The sequence below is a fragment of the Natrix helvetica genome, assembly GCF_964273705.1.
Source record: "Natrix helvetica genome assembly, chromosome: 11".
In the NCBI taxonomy this organism is placed as follows: Eukaryota; Metazoa; Chordata; class Lepidosauria; order Squamata; family Natricidae; genus Natrix; species Natrix helvetica.
In genome coordinates, this window is record NC_138562.1 from 15,918,856 (window position 1) to 15,940,997 (window position 22,142).

The 22,142-nt window shown below is 42.9% G+C and overlaps 1 protein-coding gene across 1 annotated transcript in view; it reads right to left on the reverse strand.

The window, feature by feature from the left end:
* The window catches only part of PCDH11X (protocadherin 11 X-linked), a gene marked incomplete at its 5' end in the record, with an annotated part of 388,530 nt that overhangs the window by 361,063 nt on the left and 5,325 nt on the right, over nucleotides 1-22,142 (reverse strand). The window lies entirely within an intron of this gene.

A 22,142-nucleotide genomic window follows, 5' to 3' on the forward strand; every position in this document is an offset into this window, starting at 1 on the left:
TAAGCTAAACATACCCAGTTCCTGCAACCGTTCTTCATATGTTTTAGCCTTCAGTCCCTTAATCATCTTTGTTGCTCTTCTCTGCACTCTTTCTAGAGTCTCCACATCTTTTCTACATCGTGGCGACCAGAACTGAATGCAGTATTCCAAGTGTGGCCTTACCAAGGCCTTATAAAGTGGTATTAACACTTCACGTGATCTTGATTCTATCCCTCTGTTGATGCAGCCTAGAACTGTGTTGGCTTTTTTGGCAGCTGCTGCACACTGCTGGCTCATATTTAAATGGTTGTCCACTAGGACTCCAAGATCCCTTTCACAGTTACTACTGTTGAGCAAGGTACCACATATACTGTACCTGTGCATTCCGTTTTTGTTGCCTAAATGTAGAGTAAGTAGAACCTTACTCTTTTCACTACATTAATAGTCTAGCTTATTCAGCACGAAATGGAGCTTAGTTTTGTAGCATGAGGCTGTATATTCTGCAATATTGGGACTGTCGGTGAGTCAATAGTCAGAGAAGGAGCCATTGCGAAACAGATGACAGCTGCTCTTTAAAAATTATGACTTAAATTGAGTTGATTTAAATCAAGCCTTTTTACTAGTGATTTAAGATCATGATTTAGTGACTTAAATCATGATTTAAATTGACTTGATTTAAATCAAATCCACCCTGTAGAGAACTCGCCGTACTTAAATCTAGCCATTCCCTCGAACATGGGAAAGTATCTTTCTCTACAGTGTGCGATTATATTTGCATTGGTTGACCTACACAACTCCCTTCTTTCCCAAAAGATACAGCCAGGTAGCATCATTGGATTTAGTCATTTGACCATATTGAAACGATTTGCTATTTGCACAATTAGTATGTGTTTAATTCTGATGCACATTGTGAAATTCTCCATTTTTCTTGGTCCACAGCTTCCTGCAAGTCACAATTTGTCCTCTGTTGGTCACAACAAATCCAGTTCAAACCATGATGTCCAACTGAACTTTATGCAACCGGGTTGCGCAATTCACCTGTTAGAGCTTGTGTAAACAGATCAGCACATATAAGACTATAACAAGGGAAAGGCAGGAAATAAAATGAGCTCAAAATTCCACATTATAGGAGGGGAACCTGTTTCACGTAAGCATGGGAAGTTTGCAGAATTAAGTAAAAAAGCCTCCTCAACAAAATAGTCCTATTTCTGGACAAGTGGATATTTTCTGGAGCAAAAGAGAATAGAAAGACAATAGTTTCTTCTTGTTATTCCTTTCCAGAAACTGTTGGTAGAGAGGTAAAGAAATCAATTTCCCTTCCCCGTTCTCTGTTCTCCCCAGGAGAGATGCATGATCTTCAAAAACAGAAGATGTCACAGCACTGGCAAGCATTAGGTTTAATCTCAAATATATCCTGCATCAAAATTCCAAAGAGTTTGACAAGTTGAATGTTTTACAAAAAAAAACCACCATTTTTCTTAGTATTATCCCTTTGTTTAACTACAGGATGAGTCAGATCTTTGACAGAATGAACTCCAACTTAACACATGTGAAACTATGTAGACTAAATATGGGTTGATGGAGCTGGATCAGAAACATCCTAACTCTGAACTGCTTCTCGATAAGGTGCATTCTCTTTTTAAAGCCCTCTAAACCATAGGTCACTACCTCACACTAGGGCAGCTAGTTCCAGATTAAACTCTGTCAATAAATACTTCAGTTTGCTTCCTGTAACTTTCCTTCCTTCCTTCCTTCCTTCCTTCCTTCCTTCCTTCCTTCCTTCCTTCCTTCCTTCCTTCCTTCCTTCCTTCCTTCCTTCCCATTTCTACACCGTCCATCTCACTTAAGTGACTCTGCCCTACAATTTTTTAAAAAAATCATACTATAAAATCATAAGTAAGAACATCAAACACCAAATTAAAAAAGATAGGGATTACAGCATTTTTTTTAAAGGTGGAGAGGACACCTCATGACACCAACCATCTCCAAAATTACACATCATTCTTTGACTCTTAGTAAAATATATTGTACTTTAAGTGTAATACATGATGTCCAAATCTCAGAGATGATGCAGTAAGATCCACTTAGCTCCAGATCTTTATTAGCTCAAAGCTAACAGACAGAATCTTGCCAGACTAAAGCAATAACCTTCTAATGTAATAAATATACCCTGGGAGATTCTAAGGTGTGGCTGCCCTGAATTTTTTCCTCCTCCTACCATCCAGTTCAGGTCTATGTAGTCTCTTGTCTTGGGGCCCTCTCTGGAATGTGGGGGTCCTTCCTGCGAAGCCACCTTTGACATTTCTCCCAACTCCTCCTTCAGTTCCACATTCTATTATAAAGATGAGTTAACACAATGGAACAGTATTTCATTTCTTTTCTCTTTGGTTCACCCTTAGCCTTTCTTGACAATCCTCACTTGTTACTTTTACTGGGTTGTCCTCCCCAAAGAACACACCTACCCACTTGATAATCCATTACCAATGTAAACCAGGTACATTCCAGAGCCACCCATGATAAGAATGTTGACTGACTGAACTGAATCCTTACCAGAGGTGGTTCTGACCAGTTCTGCAGAACTGGTAATAGAATTTTTGAGTAGTTCGGAGAACCGGTAAGTGCCACCTCTGACTGGCCCTGCCACCATCTATTCTCTGCTTCCTGAGTCCCAGCTGATCGGGAGGAAATGGGGATTTTGCAGTATCCTTCCCCTGGAGTGGGGAGAGAATGGAGATTTTACAGTATCCTTCCCCTGCCATGCCATGCCCACCATACCATACCATGCCCACCAAGCCACGCCCACAGAACCAGTAGTAAAAATCCCACCACTGATCCTTACAATATAAGCAGAAAGCTGGCTAGGGAACAGAAAGCTGAGACCACAAGTATATATCACGAGTGCTCTCTGATCCTGGAATTTTTTTCACCCAAGCCCAATTCTTCACCGGGAAGCCATTGCTCAATGGCAGCTAGGCATAAAGATTGTAAAATCATTGCTTACAACAGCTGCTTTGGAGTTTTGGGACTGTTATTTCTGATATTCTGCAAACAGCCTCCATAAGCTATAACAAGTTGGAGTGAAACATTGCATGGTTCTGCAACAATGCAAACAAGATGGATTACCCCGAGCCCTCAATTCCTCCATCTTGATTACAGCATTTTTCTTCTAAAGGAGTCTACAAACTGCTCCAATAGTTTGTGAGAAAAGCATCAATATTTATGTTGCTTTTTTTAAAAAAAGAAAAAGAAAAAGCAAACCTCCCCTCCTTCCCGCCCCGACCTTCTGAATGATTGCTAAAAATAAAGCAGGCCACCTGTTCAGTTCCCCACCCCAATCCTTTTTTTTGCAATCTGTAGGCAGCAGAACAAAAGAAAACAATACCGGAAAGTTGTGGGGGGTGGGGATGGGGGGGGGTAGAAGAGGAGCAACATCACACCTAAATATAATTACAGCTCAAAATATCTTGGTAGGAAGCCAAACGGCTGTGTTCAACTTCAGTGGGCTTCAGAGATCAGACCTTGAATCAATAGCAATTATGAAGCAGGAGAACGGCCCTGATCCAAAAATTAATCTCTTAATGAGTTATTCTCCCACCCTGGCCAAAGTTCAAGAGATATGGGTGGGATTTCTTCATGGATTAGGTGCAGTTGGGCACATTATCGTGATTAATTGTCCTCATTCCCTGCTTTTGCTGAGTCGTTTCTCCCCCCCCCCCCCCCATCCCTTCAAAATGTTAGGCAAAAAGCAAGTCTTTAAGTTCCCAGGTACTTTTAAGAGTATCTTGAAGAGAACAAACGGTGTGTAGGGTCTAATGTCAGAAAATGGTGGTGTAAGAAAGGGAGATTACAAGGTAGATTTTTTTCCTCTTGGCTTTGTGGAGGAACATCAATCATGTCATCTCTTGAAGAGCAAATGCAGTTGGCATATTTCTTTCAGCTCTGCCAAGTTAATGAGGTGATAACAGGGCTATTAAGTTTTGGTACTGTTGAGGAACAAGCAGAGAGTAGGCAGAGGATGAGGCAAATAATCAAGCAAAGAGTGGACACTTTACTTATTTTTTTTTAAAAAAGTGTTTCTTTGATGGAGTTCCGACTTCGAGTTAGATGTGTGAAGCTGCGTAGGAAACCCTTGACTTCTTTTGGTGGGGAAGTAGTATCCAGTCATACTAAAAGCGATGGATTACCTGCAAGTCTGTTGAAATGCAAAGAGGAAGGAAGGAAGGAAGGAAGGAAGGAAGGAAGGAAGGAAGGAAGGAAGGAAGGAAGGAAGGAAGGAAGGAAAGGAGGAAGGAAGGAAGGATGGAAGGATGGAAGCAGAGGTGGGTTCCTACCGGTTTGGACCAGTTCGGCCAAGTAGGTAGAAAGTTGGCTTGCCATGCCCCAGAACCAGTTCTATTGTTGGTGCCGCCATCTTGATTTTTGGTTCTGCACATACGCAGGAAAATCTTCATTGCAAAAATTTGTTTTTCCCCCTTTTCTAATGTCCTGCGCATGCATAGACCTTTTAACTGCAAATGTGCATGTTTGGCATCCGTGCGAGCTAAGCAAGCACGCACGCACAAAAAAATTGTTCACGCCGAACTGGCAGTAATGTCAGTAGCAACCCACCCCTGAATGGAAGGACAGAAGGACGGAAGGGGAAGAAGAGGAAGGGATGAATTTGCATCATCTTCAAAATGATCCCATCACATTTATGACAACAAACTTTCAAAGATACGGAGAAGCATCATGTTCCAATGATGAGGAGCTTGATAATCAATGAGAGGGAACATATAGGGAAATTTCACAAAAGGATGTTATACATGCTGACAATTGTCAAAAAGCCCATCAGGCAGTGTGTTGGAATGAAGGACATGTTAAACTAAAGTAGAGCAGGGGTGTCAAACTCTAGGCCCGTGGGCCAGATCTGGTCCGCGGGGTGCTTAGATCGGGTCCGGGAGGCCGCCTTGGAAACAGCCAGCGAAAATGGAGACTGGGAGGGCCATGGGGGAGTGACATCGAGCTGGCCATGTCCAGCTTGATGTCACCTGGCGCCTGAGGTCAAAACACAACCCTGTTCCAGCCCTCAATGAAATCAAGTTTGACACCCCTGCATTAGAGGAAGAAATAGGTTCACTAAGAGAGAGAAATATCTTCGCTGAAAGAGAACAATGAGAAAAATTGGACTGACATGGCATAGGTTTCGTTGTCTGAGCAGGGGGTTGGACTAGAAGACTTCCAAGGTCCCTTCCAACTTATTCTGTTAAATATATAAACTTGTCTCTGTGTCTTCATATGAAGAGGTAATTGTGAAGACATGGAGAAACTGAGTTGGCAGAAGGTGTTGTTTCTGGAATAATGAAACTGCCTCCAATTTTGAAACTGTCCTCCAATTTTCCAATTGCATATCTGAAGCCGGTCACCATCAAGCCATCTTTTGTCCCCCTGCACTCTCTCATCCAAAGCAAATTAAACATGATAGCACTAACCCCTCTAACTGATGTGGGAAGCAGGCAGGCAGAATAATTAAGTGTCATCAGCCTGCATAATCACACACACACAAACACCCAGAGTGATACTGTTCTGCTCCGAAGGGTTTACAATCCAAAGTTGACAGTGGGGAAGACAGGAAACAACAAGGCAGGAACGACAAAAGATGAAAGAAATGACGTTCTGGATGCAGAAAACAAGGGAGGCTCAGAAATGACCGTTTAAGAAATTAAAGTGGCCACGTGCCTCGTCTTAAACTGCTTAGGATAATAGAATAACAGAGGGAGCTTGGAGGTCTTCTAGTCCAACCCCCTGCTCAAGCAGGAAAGCCAATACCAGTGTTGACAAACCTTTTCGGCACCGAGTGTGCAGGGGAGTGCCGGAAACCAAAAAAGAAGCTCCCCAGTGCACACATGCGGGAACACCAGAAACCAAAAGAGCAGTTCCCGGGTGCATATGAATGTGCCGAGAAACTGGGCTTCTGGTCTCCAGCGTGTGCATGGGTGCCAGCCACCTGGTCTTCTCGTTCCTGGCACGTATGCAAAAGCAAAGACCAGCTGGCTGGCGTACACACATATGCCAGAAACTGGAAGCTTAGTTTCCCGGCATGCACATGCACGCCAGGGAGTTGCTCTTCCAGTTTCTGGTGCTCCCACGCATGTGGGGATCAGCTGGTTGGCGTGTACATGCGTGCCGACACCCGGAAGAGCAACGAGCGACGGCTGGGGTGCCGGGAGAGATGGCTCTGCGTGTCGCTTTCAGCATTTGTGCCATAGGTTCGCCATCACGGGCATATACCATTTCCATCAAACGGCTGTCCAATATTTTCTTAAGAAGCTCCAGGATCGGAGGAGCCCCAATTTCCAGAGGCAAGACGTTCCACGGATTAATTGTTCTAACTAACTAACTTAGAAAAAGTTTTCCATGGTCGTTAATGTTTGTGTTCCCTTTTCCAAGGGAAGCCGAGACAGGCAATTATCAAGGGAAAGTCCATAAATACTTCAGAGGCAGACTCCCGGAGAGTCCTTTGGAGTCCTTTAAGGAAAAAGTGATCCCCACCATGACAGGACCTGAATCTCACAGTTATTCATGGGGCCACCACCTGTGATAAAAAGTGGGAAAGAGGGCAAGAGCTAAGCAGTTCTCTGAGAAAAAAAAAATCTCTCCGTAGCTCAAGAGCTGCACAATCCGCCCTAAAGCCGCTACTGGTGGAAATGTCCATAATTCATTTTGGTAAAGCACAACAATTACAGAAGAAGGGACCCCCTATAATTCATCTGAGCCATGCAAAGTTTAGAGAAGTAAAAAGGAAAAAAAAAAGCAAGGTTTTCAGCTTTCTACATCTCCCCCACCCCCCACCCCCTCCGGACTTAATGCTCCCGTCAGCTCCCAAACATAAGGCATAATGGCAGGGCCTCTTGTAAGTTGCTCAAACCCTATTTGAATAAATCACAGCCCTGAAAGGAGCCATACCACTAAGGCTGATTCACTGACTCCGTTGCAATTTATGCCTCGGCTTTTATGGCAAGAGACAGTGGCTGAATTTTACTTTCAAGGAAAACAAACAAAATGTCTTCCAGGTCATCGTGGATAATTACACCATTATGGCTGCCTTCCAAAGTCAGGAGAGGAAAGTGGCTTCGCTTGCTTTATGTAAAACTAGCTTTGTGGGGGTCCCTCTTCCCCCTCCACCCGCACACACTTTTCTTTCTGTCTTTTTTTAAACAAACAAACAAACTAATCCAGCAGAACTCAAGGAAGCATTGTTCCAATATCTCAGGGGTTGCCCCAAAGAAGAGGGAGTCAAACTATTCTCCAAGGCACCTGAGGGTAGAACAAGAAGCAATGGGTGGAAACTAATCAAGGAGAGAAGCAACTTAGAACTGAGGAGAAATTTCCTGACAGTGAGAACAATTAATCAGTGGAACAGCTTGCCTCCAGAAGTTGTGAATGCCCCAACACTGGATGTCTTTAAGAAGATGTTGGATAACTATTTATCTGAAACGGTATAGGGTTTCCTGCCTAGGCAGGGGGTTGGACTAGAAGACCTCCAAGGTCCCTTCCAACTCTACTATTGTATTATTGTAACTGTAAGGTTATGAGTTTTGACTTCATCATTGTTTGTTCATCGTCTCGTTGATTAGGCACACTAAGGAAGCATGCCAAAACATGTCGCTCAGAAGAACCTCAACCCACTGCTTTTGTGGCGTGAAAGAGCCCTACCTCAAGTGACTGAGGTAAAATATTCCACTTTTTAAAAATGCTGTTGGACTGGAGGGAATGAAGATCTCACCAGATCTTTAAACCACCCTTTCTTCTGCTCAGTCAGGAGAATGTATACCATCTCAGGCAAGCTACTCTCTAGTCTCTTCTTAAAAATCTCCAGTGATGGAGTACCCACAACGTCTGGTGGCAAGTTATTCCAGTTGTTAATTGTCCTCAATGTCTGGAAGTTTCTCCTTAATTCCAGCTTGCTTCTCTCTTTGATCAGTTCCCAACCATTGTTTCTTGTCCTTCCCTCTGGTGCTTTGTAGACTAATTTGATGCCCTCTTCTTTGTGGCAGCCCCTCAAATACTACAATCCTGCTATCATGTCACCCCTAATTCTTCTTTTCTTTAGACTAGCCAGACCCAAAAACCTGCAGCCGTTCTTCATATGGTTTAGTCTCCAGGCTTTTGACCATCTTAGTTGCTCTTCTCTGCACTTTTTCCAAAGTCTCAACATTTTTTTTGTCATATGGTGGCCAAATTTGGTTGCATATCTCATATTGAATACGAGGAACCTTTTGCAAACAGAATTTCAGGCATCAGTATCATTATCGATCACCATATTTCTCAAAACTGGACGCCTTGGGCAAGGCCATCAGAACGCTATTACAGTAAGCTGGAATATGGGCATGAATTCACTCTGGTATTTTGTCAGCAAAATCAGCTCCAAAATTAGGCAAAGTTTTATCTTCCAGATCCTGTGACATGAATTGAAGGAAGAGAATGAAATTAAACTACAGGTTGTCCTCAACTTACAACCATTTGTTTAGTCACCATTCAAAGCTACAATGGCACTGAGAAAAGTGACTTATGACCATTTTTTCACACCACCGTTGAAGTATCCTCAAGATCAAAATTCAACTGGCTCATGTTTATGACGTATGTATGACAGTTGTAGTGTCCCATGGTCATGTGATCCCCATTTACAACCTTCTGATAAGTCAACGAGAAAGCCAGATTCATTTAACAACCTTGTTACTGACTGAACAACTGCAGTGTTAAATCCATGGCAAGCAAAGTCATAAAATGTGGCAAAACTCCTTAACAAATGTCTTGCTTAGCAACAGGAATGTTGGGCTCCATGCTTGGTTGTATCCTTTGGACTACCTGTAATTTGCTTTGCAGAGTTTTCCCTAACTGTGCTCTAAATCACAAAAAGTCAACACACATCAATTCATAGATCTTTATTAGCAGAATCTTGCCAGACTAAAGCTGTAGCCTTCTAATGTAATAAATATACCCTGGAAAACTCTAGGGTGGGGCTACCTTGAATATTTTGCTCCTCCTAATGTCCCTCTTTCATAATTGTTCCTCTCGTTCAGTCTGGTTGAATTTGGGTTAAGGTTGGGGTCCTTCTTGCTTATAATCTGCCTTTCATCTCTTTCCTGCAGACGTCCCTCCTTGTAGCTTAGAAGCTTCACAGGAAGCTTACCAGTCATTAGTTATGAAAATCCTCTGGATGGAAAATCAATCCGGCAGAGAAAAGTAGAGAGGGGCTGCCTTCAACTTTTAGCAGCTCTGACTGTTATTCAAAAGCCAGCAGCTATATTTTGTGCGTCTACATATATACTAAGCACATGGCACTATCATGCTGTCGCATCATACAATTTGTTTTCGGTTCAGTCTTTCATAGTGATTTATAGGTATGGGCCTGAAGGCTTCTATTATTGATTGTTTTGCTTTTCCTGCAGAGGAAATGTACATTTTAATCCATTTTTTTTTAAAAGAAAAGCAGCAGAAAGTTCAGGTTTGCAAAAAGTGCTGATTACAAGCCGGTTTGACATGCGCCCGTCTCTCTCTCTCTCTTTTTTTTTTTTTTTTCCTTTCCCCTCCTCTTCTTTGAGCCTGTTGTAATACCCAGAAGAATGTGATCCTTTGTGGACATCAGCAAAAGACCGAGCTTGCATTAAGACAGATGAGGTGAGAGCTGCCACATTGCAATTTTGTCCCTTCCAGCTTCAGAACTATCATCCCTCCTACACAAAGACAAGCTAAGCTGTTCGCTCCTTCCCTCTGACAGCTAGTGAGAAAATCGCTTCCTTAGAAGTCAAGGGATATGCTGATTTGTCCCCTTGCCCTGAATTTCTCCAACCTCCCTGCCTGAACGGAACTTTTTTTTCTTCTTCTTTGTCTTTGACAATGCCCTGTAGGAATGTTAACATAATAGAACTTGACAGTTGGGGATTTTATTTATTTATTGCCCTGCTGTGATCCCTTAAAACACCCCGAAGGGGCATGGTGTTATTGACCAACATGCAGAGGATTTTTTTTTTCAATTACCACAACGTTTAACTATAATAAAGCAGGGGGAGATTATAATAATTTCAGACAAGTCAGAAAGGGGAAGCTTTGCACTGGAACCATGGAAAACATCACAAGTCCCTCTAACTCTGGATAAGGGAAGTATCTTCTGTGTTTATCTCATGCGCTTTGGCTTTAAACCTGATCAGAATAGTTTCATCTGCATTTGATTAGGTCTGGCCCAGCTATTTTCAGACACCCAGGGGGAAAAAAACCCCAAGCTCTAACCACTAGGACTCTGTGAAATATTTAGAAAAAACTAAGAAGGCTCGCTGGAGAAGAGCCTAATGCTGGGAAAGATTGAGGGCAAAAGAAGAAAGGGATGACAGAGAATGAGGTGGCTGGATGGAATCACTGAAGCTGTAGGCATGAGCTTAAATGGACTCCAGAGGATGGGAGAGGACAGGAAGGACTGGAGGAACGTTGTCCATGGGGTTGCGATGGGTCGGATATGAATTTGCAACTAACAACAACAACAACAACAAAAGTCAACCATATTTTCTTCCACTCACAGCTGATCATTAGCCATTTTCAGGGAGCTGTATATCAGGGATTGTATATAATGATAAACCCAAGGGGAGCTGCCCTGAAAATCCCAAAGAGAGAAAGATGTTTAAAGTAAATTTATGATCGACGGTCGTTATGATTCCTGACGGAAGCAAGAGCCCCCGTAAGCACCTCCAGGGCAAGAGCCTTTTGAAGCGGCACGCCAAAATTTAGCTATGTAAAGCCACTGTGCTTGCAAGGCATTCCTCAGAGGCTTAGCTATGACAGCTCCCATTTGTCTTCCAGGTGTCATTTTTCAGACCTAATAAGAAAATCTCCCAGCTTCTTTGCAGGAGCTAGTTCAGTTGCTTCAAGCACACTCAGTGAGCAAGCTGGGGAATAGCCAGTAATGGCCTTTTTAAAAATTCATGTCTAAACACTACATGAGACCTGTCAAAACTTGAACTTGTGAGTCCAACAAGTATGAAGGCTAATGGAAACTCAAGGCCGCAACAAGGCTGGAGTTCAACTCCGTCAACCTACACACGGCGCTCCCATAGACATCCGCAGGCAATGTGAAGGATACCTAGAGAGGCGGCCTGCACAAATTAGGAACGAGCGGGGCAACTGGAGGCCAAGGCTCTGGATGGCAAGTCCATTTGAGCCTCCATTTATCTCCTTTCCCACAAAATTGTGGAGAAATGCCCCCCTAGAATTCTCTCACAGGAAAATATCAAGAACTGTCAGGCTACTGGACATGAGCAATGAGTTGGTTGTTCAAGTTTCATACATCACAGTTGGGTAAACCAGTCATAGCAACTAGCCAGTTAATCACACCTTCTTCCTGCTCCAATCTCAAAGGTGCTTTTTCAAGAGGCAACTGGACTTTCTGGGTTTTTTTTTTCTTTGAAGAGGTTTCGCTTCTCTTCCAAGAAGCTTCCCCAGAAGCTGAAGAAGCTTCTTGGATGAGAAGCAAACCATCTTCAAAGAAAAACCAGAAAGTCCAGTTGCTTCTTGAAAAAGCACCTTTGGGAAAACCATGACCTGGATAATGGAGAATCTCCATAGACATCCTGCTCCAATTGTACCTTTCATAGCAGTCCTTGTGTCTCCTAATTATTTATTAGAAAAAAGGGAGCACCTGAACAGTTCCTCTATTTCTTGCTTGCAAAATGCAATGCACACATCCTTTGTTCTCTATGACAAGGATTATATCTTCTTGGAAAAAGCACTTTAATCTATTATCTCTTACACTAACAAGCAAAAAATAACTCCAGTAAAATCCTTCAGCCTACAAATTCAAATCAAGTCCAAGTCAACAAAAAGAGGTTTTGATTATTTGTTTGGTGCTGGAACTATTATAAAATAGCAATAGAACTTAGACTTATAGACCGCTTTACAGTGCTTTTACAGCCCTCTCTAAGTGGTTTACAGAGTCAGCCTCTTGCCCCCAACAATCTGGGTCCTCATTTTACCCACTTTGGAAGGATGGAAGGATGAGTCAACCTTGAGCTGGTGAGATTCGAACTGCCAAATTGTAGGCATCTGGCAGTCAGCAGAAATAGCCTGAAATACTGCATTCTAACCCCTCGATTCTTAATGTCTTACAAGAGTTCATTTAGTGACCATTCAAAGTTACAACAGCAGTGGGGTGGGGAGTGAGACTTATGACCATTGCAGCATCTCCATGGCCACGTAATCAAAATATCAGATGCTTGGCCACTGACTCATATTCATGACGGTTGCAAGTGTCCCAGGGGGTCATTTGATCCCCCATTGCCAATTTCTGACCAGCAAAGTCACAGGGGAAGCAAGATTCTCTTAACAATCATCTTACTGACTTATCAACTGCAAACAATTCACTTAACGTCTGGGGCAAGAAAAACCATAAAACGGGGCAAAAATCCCACTTCACCAAAGCCTCACTGCATAACAGAAACGTTGGGCTCAATTGTGATCGTAAAGCTACTTGTATGTCATCAGATTCATCATCGCTTTTGTCGCGTACTCTATATCCCCGTTGGACATTTCTGCCCTGCAATGGTTCTTCCCATTGTTGTCTGAACATGACACGGGTGAGATTCTTCATTCACTCAGAGCTCATCGATGCAGATTCCACAGAGCATACAAGAGGAGAAAGGGCACAAGCAGGTTGCCGTTTATTTACAAGGAGCCTTTTGGTATTCCCGCAGTAATGAAGTCGGAAGTTACCTAATCCTATTTATGCCGAACGCCATATTTTTCAGCAAGTCCTGCCAGCTTTCATAAAGGTTTGTTTACAAGTAGAGTGCATTCCACATTGACAGGTTTTGTTTTCCACACAAGGTGGCTGCTGATAATAACCACTCTAGGCAGTCCATGACCTACTTAAAGGACCAGCCTAGTGCTTCATTGTCCTCCTATCTCTCTCCCCCTCCACACAGCACGTTGGACGGAGAAGCCCATGTGCATGAATCGCCCAGCTAGAGAGGTACATGCCATGCTTCACCTCCAAGGTGGGCTTAAGAAAGCTAATCATTTTGCTCTCTTCTCCACAGGAAGCCAGAGAATCTGCAGCTCAACACTCAAAGCCGGTTGGGTGGCCGGCTTCTGGAAAAAATAAATAAATATAAATCAGGCCAGTTGTAATGGGAATTCAATTTATTTTCGAGTCAGAGTTATTCCATTAGGTTGTTATATCTGCCACAGGGGTGATATTTGCAGTTGAAATCAGCAACATCCGTTGTCTGGATGTCTGCCTCCTCCTTTCCTGCCTCGTTCAGATATTAACAGGACGTAGCTCTGAGCAGCAATAGTCTAAAGTGAAGAAAAATCACATCCTCCAGGCCATAAAAATTAATTTTGTATGTCCTTCTCTCCCCGCCACTGTTGTTATTTTCCATTGCCCAATCAATTTGAATCAGGATTGCTAGCTTGGCTCATAAACAGTGATTTCTTTCATAACGGAAGTGTTGTAAAGTTAGATTTAACTACAAAACCCAGCTAAAGGCAATAATCCCAGCCTCGTATCTGCATACAGCTGTTGCTTACAAATCATGTCTCTGTGTTGCATGGTTGTACACGTTGATGGCCGCCGAAAAAAAGCACAGCACGTACTGCCTACAATGCGGTGTAACTCAAAATCAGAGAAAACTGGGTTAGGAAAACAAATTGTAAAGGGAGAAACCAAAGAATTGCTGAACTGAAATCTATCCTATAATTGAACTGAATCATGCATGGGAAGCAGTAGACAGAAATGTACATGGCAATGACTAAGATTTCATGGAACCATAATTGGAGCAGTTACGACTATCAAGTTTGTCAACGTGTGAAACACAAAACCAATCACCGTTTTATGTCATCCCCAACACAAGCAAGCTTAAATTCTCTACTCGCCTTTTCAAATGCTGGTAATGCAAAGCTTTCCATGCAAATTTGCCAATCCCCAGACAACAAAATGTTTAGGAAAAGATTAGCATGAATCTACTGCAAGCAAACACTAAGGAATTACATTATGGATTGGTTTACTGACATACTTCTTGCAACTTCTATGCTGTTCAGTTCTCAAAGGCTTTGCACTGGTTATCGCCAACAGCATCTCCCCCCCCCCCCACCATTCAGTTAGAGCTGGAAAAGCTTCTTGGACAAAGAAGTGAAACCTCTTCAAAGAAAAACCAGAAAGCCCAGTTGCCTCTTGAAAAATAGCACCTTTGGGACAACTATGACCTGGATGACGGAGAATCTCTGTAGACACTAACAACCAGCATACTATTTTAACTGTGGAAATAGGCAAGACTGCTCCAAACTACAAACATTCACTTGATTTACCATGACCGGAGATAGTCTAAATCTCAACATCTTCAAATGTTCTCCTAAAGATCTATGACTTCATGACTGTCCTAAAGCATCGAAGGAGAAGGAGGTCAAGATATTAGAGGTGGGGGAAGTTGTTTGAAGACCTAATTGAAAAGACTCAACGAGGCTCTCACTGTATATTGTACTTCCTCCAAGATGGGAGTTTCAACACTTCTTCTGTCTTCAGATCTCACCGAATAGACAGATTCAACAGTGAGAAGGGTATCTTGAAGACAACCAAGGCTTGGGCTTTGCAAAGCTGTCGACCAGCATCTTAAATGATGGAGCCATGATGATGCTCTTGCAGCAGTTGATATTACATGGCCGAATCCAAAACTACCTAGTTGATTAAGAGTTGCTTATATTTGTTTTTGTAATACCGGTTTCGCATTTTGCTTTGCTTATGAAGGGTAAGGAGAAAAAAAGGATGAGTAGAAAAACAAAAAGCAAGAATAACCTTTAGCAGGCATAGGCTTCCTGTTGTCAGGCACAAATAACCAGAGCTACACATGTTCCAGCTGACTACTTTATTTTATTCTGCCTATTGTACAAGAATCTCCCCATATTGGCAGCTCTTGCTTGGGAAGAACTAAAGTAAAGATAAAGGTTCCTCTCACACATATGTACTAGTCATTCCCGACTCTAGGGGGCGGTGCTCATCTCTGTTTCAAAGCTGAAGAGCCAGCGCTGTCCGAAGACGTCTCCATGGTTGTGTGGCTGGCATGACTAAACGCCAAAGGCACACGGAACGCTGTTCCCTTCCCACCAAAGGTGGTTCCTATTTTTCTACTTGCATTTTTCATGTGCTTTCGAACTGCAGAAGCTGAGACAAATAATGGGAGCTCACTCCATTATGTGGCGCTAGGAATTCGAACTGCTGAACTGCCGACCTTTCTGATCAACAAGCTCAGCATTTTAGTCACTGAGTCACTGTGTCCTTTGGGAAGAACTAGATAAGGCTTAAAGGCATCTGGGGATCAAACCTTGCCCTCTTGTGTTCACCTAACGAGTCCAGACTAATTCCTCACTTGAACCTTCCCCCCGATTGCTGTCCAACATCCGTACTTCTTGAGATGTTTGGGCTTCAAACCCAAATAAATTCAGCTCGTGTAAGCAAAGGCAAAGCATTGTGGAAGTTATAGTCCAATAACTGGAGGATACCAGGCATATGGGTAAGCAGATCTTTAAATAAAATCACTGTTTAGTTCTCCAAATGCTAATTAGTTCATGTTAGAAATTCTGGTATCCAACTATGAAAGACAATTTTGGATACCCTCCCTCCAAAAGTGAAATGCACATGGCTACCAAAATAGCCAACTAGGGCGACCCATCGAGTAAGAAGCACAAGAGAGAGAGAAAAGAAAGCCACTCAATGCTTGAAGAATACCATCTACATTTAGACTTTTCAGTTCCTCAGCTGAGAAATTCATGTCTTGATAATATATTAGAAGTGCCACAGCTATCTACTTTTCGCTTACTAATTCCACTTTTCAGACTATAGTAAGCTGTACGTGCTGTATTCTGCTTTCCAAAAAGACGATTTACTCAATTCTACTGTAATGGGAGGTTAACGTTTAAATAAATCTGGTTAAGGCTATGAAGGCAGGAGGGGCAAAGGCTTATTCATAGCTCAATAACTCTTGAGTTTATAGGGATGAGATCATTATATCTGACCTGAGCCATAAAGAAGACTTCGAACACTGTTCTGTCAATGGGGATAAGTAATACAGTTTCATGGCAATCAAACCTGTTACAATCATAGTACGTGCTACATGCATTGGTTTCCTCAACTAGAGTGCATTGCTTTTATTTCTTGCGAGTTCTCTCCTTCTTTTCCTTGTTTTAAAGAAAGAGGATTATCTGCAGAAACAGAAGAAGACACAGTCCATGAAGTTTTCTTGGCAAGGGATTCAGAAATAGTGTTGCCATTGCCTCCTTCTTAGGGCTGACAGAGAGTGACTGGTCCAAGGTCACCCAGCTGACTTTGTCCTTGAGGTGGGACTAGAACTCACAGTCTCCTGGTTTCTAGCCTCTTGCCTTAACCGCTGGACCAAGCTGTCTCTACACACGGAGATACACAAGCACATACATTGCACGCATGCAATAAATGTTTATGAATTCATAACCTTCTTTTAGCAAACAATTCCATACAGACAAGCACATATACAAAGCAGGGCAGGGTCAAAAGCTCTTCACTGACCACAATCATAACCAGGGGTCGGCAACCTTAAATACTCAAAGAGCCACAAAGGTCGTAACTGGAAGCCGCCACATTCAATTCTGGAGGCGACGGAAAGTCTGGTTCCCCCCCCCACCATAGAGCCTTTTCCTAGAGTGGCATCATAATTTTCTTCTGCTGACTGGAAGTCCGGTTTCCCCACCATAGAGTCTCCTCCTAGCATAGTATCCTTTTCCCTCTGCTGACCAGAAGCCCTATTCCCCCTACCATAGAGTCTCCTCCTAGTGTGGCATCCTTGTTTTCCTTTTACTGACCGGCAACAGGGAGCTGCAGCAGAAGGTTGAAAGAGCCACATGTGTCTCCAGAGCCGCGGTTGCTGATCCCTGGCCATAAACCAGGGGTGTCCAAACTTGGGAACTTTAAGATTTGTGGACTTCAACTCCCAGAATTCCCCAGCCAGCCATGCTGGCTGGGGAATTCTGGGAGTTGAAGTTCACAAGTCTTAAAGTTCCCAAGTTTGGACACTCCTGCCATAAACAATCATGCTTTTCCAGTATGGGCTGGTAGATAGACATTTTTCCAGGCTTGGTTTGAGAATGAGCAAGTGGCCCAGAATGATCCAGGTGGCTTCCATGCTGAAGCATAAATAAACAATCACACCCACATACACAACCACAACTTGGGGGGGGGGGGATGAATAAAGTTGAGCTATAAATCCGAGGCACAGAACCTTCAAATTAAGAAAAACACTGTTATGATCATTGTGGGGAATTGATATCACCGCATGACATGCCCACCCATGAATGTTTTGAATCTGCATCCTCCTCCTATGGGGAAAATCATGCTGCTGATTGAGTTAAAGTGCCACAACGGCAACACGTTCTGATGTGCCCTCTGCCCTTCCAATGCTCCGTTGAGAAGTTAAAAGCAGGCAGGCTCTTTCCTCTGCTTTTCAAAAAAGCCGAAACGGTTGTGAATCAGGCTGTACAAATTCTGCTCCCAAGGCGGAAGGTCATCCGGCAACCTTTGCAAATGAAATGAATAGGGTACCTATATGCATATAAAGGAGTCCCTGCGGATTTTATTCCACTAGTCAGCGATAGGGGGCGATGTTAATCTCTATTTCAAGCCCATTGAGCCAGCGCTGGCCGCAGGGATTTCTGTAGTCAGGTCGCCAGCATGACATCACAGAGCAGTGCTTCTTTCCCATCGAAGTGGTACCTGTTTATCTACTTGCATTTGCATGCTTTTGAACGGTTAGGTTGACAGGAACTGCAATGAGGATGGGAGCCATGTGAGTACCCATCACATGGCACTCGGGTCTCCAACCTGGACTGCCGGCTTTTCAGCCAACAAGTCCAGTGTCTTAACTGCTGACACACACACACACACACACACACACACACACACTGATAGTATATACAGTCTGGAAAGAGAGAAGTTGCTTAATGATGGATCCAGCACAAGGCCAAAAGCTTGCAAGAATAAACCTTTGGTCCCAGTGTCTCAGATTGGATTCAGCAACATTATTGTTGAGGCCCACCAGCAGCCAGCGGATTTAGACAGTGAGGAAGTTGGGGAGGAACATGGGCCAGTCCTGGAGTCTGGGGAAAGCTCTGATGAGGGCACTCTGTCAGATGCAGAGAGGGGGCCAGAGCCGTATGCCAGTTATCAGCTGCCTTCAGAGTCAGATATTAGTGAGGCAGAGGAACAGCTGGAGCCTGTTCCCAGTGTGTGCATGCGCAGAATTGCCAGGCGAAGGGAACAGCTAAAGGACAGGGGTCGACTTGGGAGTAAGGCGGAAGATGAATGGCCCCTCCCCAGAGGAAATAAAAGAGGAGCGAAAGGGGAGTGGTGTTTGCAGGAGACAATTAGTTTGTTTAATTGGTTTGTGACACTCCAGGACCCCTTGCCAAGTTTTGCAGATATTGGCTTGTCAGCTCTTCAAGACAGATAAGGTCTGTGACTATAAATCCTCCCTTGAAAGACTTTGCTGGATGTGAATGAGCAGAATTCACAGTAAATTAATAAAAGGGATTTTTGTCAGGACAAGGAACAATTTTTGTTCATGCCTCGGCCAGAACAATTATCCTGGGACACATATATTTAGCTTCATTTGCTACACATGCAACTTTTTATTTAGTTCAGGAGCTGTACGAGAAGCGGGGAGGGGAACTAAAGAAGTATGGGGTTTGCCGAAAGGTTTCTATCTAGCTATTGAAAACGTCTTCATGGATTTCGCAATGTCTTTCCAACCTGCTTGAAAAGCAGCCTAAAGGGTAGTGTCTTGTTAACAATAAGTAAGTTTCCAGTATTTTTTTTTGCTTAATGGAGGATACGGAGCTACAACAGCTCTGACCTTGATTAAAGCTCTAAAGACTGACTCGTAGCAATTCTGAATCATAACTAAAGACGTTTGCCACTTGAAGTGCTTTCAGGATAATGGAACACCTTGTAAGCCTTTAATAAAATGGTGTACGCCAGATGTCATTGAACGTGAAACGGTTGTAGCATCTAAAATTTATTTACCATGATTCTACGCTGAATGAGAAGCACTCAGACTAAATTACTTGTAACAAAGACCTGTTGGATCACTAGATTTAAAGCGGATCATGATTGTTTCATTGCATTCAATGGTGCTTCTTATGAGCAGGCTGTTCTGATTTTTTTTTTAACATTTTTTTTCTCAACTGATATTGCAAGCGAAAAGCAGAGCTGAATGGCATGGAATCACGAGTGATTTGTAGGGAATCCGAGGTTAGGTTCAAGCTTGGATTCAATCTCCCAAAGCCAAGGGGTGGAGCAATCTACATTACTTATTAATGCCACACTACATTTTATCTTGGGAGACGCAGTGGCTCAGTGGCTAAGACGCTGAGCTTGTCGATCAGAAGGTCAGCAGTTCGGCGGTTTGAATCCCTAGTGCCACGTAACGGAGTGAGCTCCCGTGACTTGTCCCAGCTTCTGCCAGCCTAGCAGTTTGAAAGCATGTAAAAATGCAAGTAGAAAAATAGAGAGCACCTTTGGTGGGAAGGTAACAGCATTCCGTGCGCCTTCGGCGTCTAGTCATGCCGGCCACATGACTATGGAGACGTCTTTGGACAGCGCTGGCTCTTTGGTTTGAAATGGAGATGAGCACCGCCCCCTAGAGTTGGGAACAACTGGCACATATGTGCGAGGGGAACCTTTACATTTACATTTTATCTTAAACAATGTCCCTTGAAAACCAGAAAACATGGCAAGCCTGTAGTTAATCTAACATTTATGTTTTACTCATAGCATATTTGGGCACTACGCATAAAAGATCTTCCTTCCTTCCCTGGGGATTCCTTGGCACTCTTTGATGGATAAAGGGACCGACATAGTGATATGAGTATTTATTTTGGAAGAAACAAGGGAGCAGAAAGTAATGTTACGCTGAAATGATACTGATAAGTAGAGTGTCTTCAATCATTTGGGATTGAATTAGTTGACCTTACAGGAATCTCAATTCGGCCCTCTCAATTCCTGGCAAATAGTTAGGGAAGAAATGGAGGTAGTGACAGATTTTATTTTCCTGGGCTCCAAGATCACCGCAGATGAGGAGGGCAGCCAAGAAATTAAAAGACGCTTGCTCCTCGGGAGGAAAGCTATGGCATATCTAGACAGCATCCTAAAAAGCAGAGACATCACCCTGCCAACAAAAGTGTGCATAGTCAAGCCTATGGTTTTTCCAGTTGCAATGGATGGCTGTGAAGGTTGGACCATAAGAATGGCTGAGTGCCCAAGAATGGAGGCCTTTGAATTCTAGTGCTGGAGAAGACTCCTGCGAGTCCCTTGGATGGCAAGGCAATCAAACTGGTCAGTCCTAGAGGAAATCAACCCTGACTGCTCTGTAGAAGGCCAGATCCTGAAGATGAAACTCAAGTACTTTGGCCACCTCATGAGAAGGAAGGACTCACTGGAGAAGAACCTCATGCTGGGAATGATGGAGGGCAAAAGAAGAAGGGGATGACAGAGAATGAGGTGGCTGGATGGAGTCACCGAAGCAGTCGGCGTGAGCTTAAATGGACTCCAGAGAATGGTAGAGGACAGGAAGACCTGGAGGAATGTTGTCCATGCTGCCCATGTCGATGAGTCAGACATGACTTCACAACTAACAACAACAATAACAACAACAGGAATCTGCTCACACGAGAAAGGCATTTCTCCTCTTTCACCCTCTTTTTAGAGTTCTGGTTGAATTTAACCCTCTCCCCAAAAGACCCTTTTGCACAGAAGCCCCCAAGCTTTTAGATTAGTCTACCATATGGAGTGCGTGTCAGAAATGCAATCCCACTTTTAATAAAGCCCTAAAGATTTATTTAGGCCACCCTTTGAATGGGTGGGATTGTTTCACTTTAAGTCTTAGCTTATAGCAGAATTGGATTTTAATACTGTGCGGTGATATTTTTAACTGCAGCTCTTTTATCAATGTTTTATTAGGTTTCTATTGTGTGCGTTTCCAGTACTGTATTAATGTATGATTATTATCATTATACGTTGGCGCATAGGAGTTTGTTGCTGTAAGCTGCCTTGGGAAAACATTATTTATATTTTTTTTAAAATAAACTAATGAGCAGGAAAGAGAAAAGGTTTAACAAAGGGAAAAAGAGAAACATCAATCTATTTGCCAAATCCAAATCCAATGTTTACGATCCGTGTCCCAACTCTCGCCATAAATACATGAAGACAGCATTATTCAACCAGCAATTCGAATGTTGGTTTTGGGGAAATGGTGGCCTTTATTTATTGATCCCTGGCCTTTGGTATATTGCCATTATACACAATTACTTCTACCTATTACAATTATTTATTGTTATCTCAACTAGTTAAACACATACATTTAAGCTAGTAGGTAGAATGGTGCAGTGGCCTAGAGATGGATCTCTCACCTCCCAATCAGGAGCCTGTGAGTTGGATCCTAGATAGAGGCAGATATTTCTCTTTCTGAGCACAATGAGAATATATCTGCTGAACAAAACTCGGCAATGGTGACAGGGAGGGCATCCGGCCTCTGCTAGCTCCATTCAGTTGCCCAGTCTCCATGCCGCAAGGGGTCATGGGGTCATTCAAAGATTATGATGATTTAAGCCAGTAGGTCCATCACGGTGTAATTAATTCCATGCATTTTAGTCATTCAAAAGAGAAGAGATTGACTCATCTGTCAAATGTTTATTTTATGATGCTGCTTCTCTCTCTTTTTAATAATGACTATATTTCAACATTTACATTGTGACAGGTGGACCATAAACTGTTTATGCAGTTCTGGAGTATTAAAACAGAAATATATTTTTAGTAGATTTCTGCCTATCCTTTACTACAGCCACTCCCTACAGCTCAATTAAAAGTATTTAGAATCTGACTTTGACTTAATATATTCCCATTTTTCAAGGACATCCATTTTGTTTAATAAAAATGTTCACATCATGGTCAAAAACTGATCAATGGACTTCATCCGTGTCTCCATGAAACTGGTCTGAGTGATGTCTTCCGTTTCTTGTTACATCAGCATTGACTGTTATAGAAGCCTACCATCTCAACAACTTGGTCTATGGCCATCAATAACAAACACCTTAAGTTTATTAAAAGCAAGGAAATAAAACCT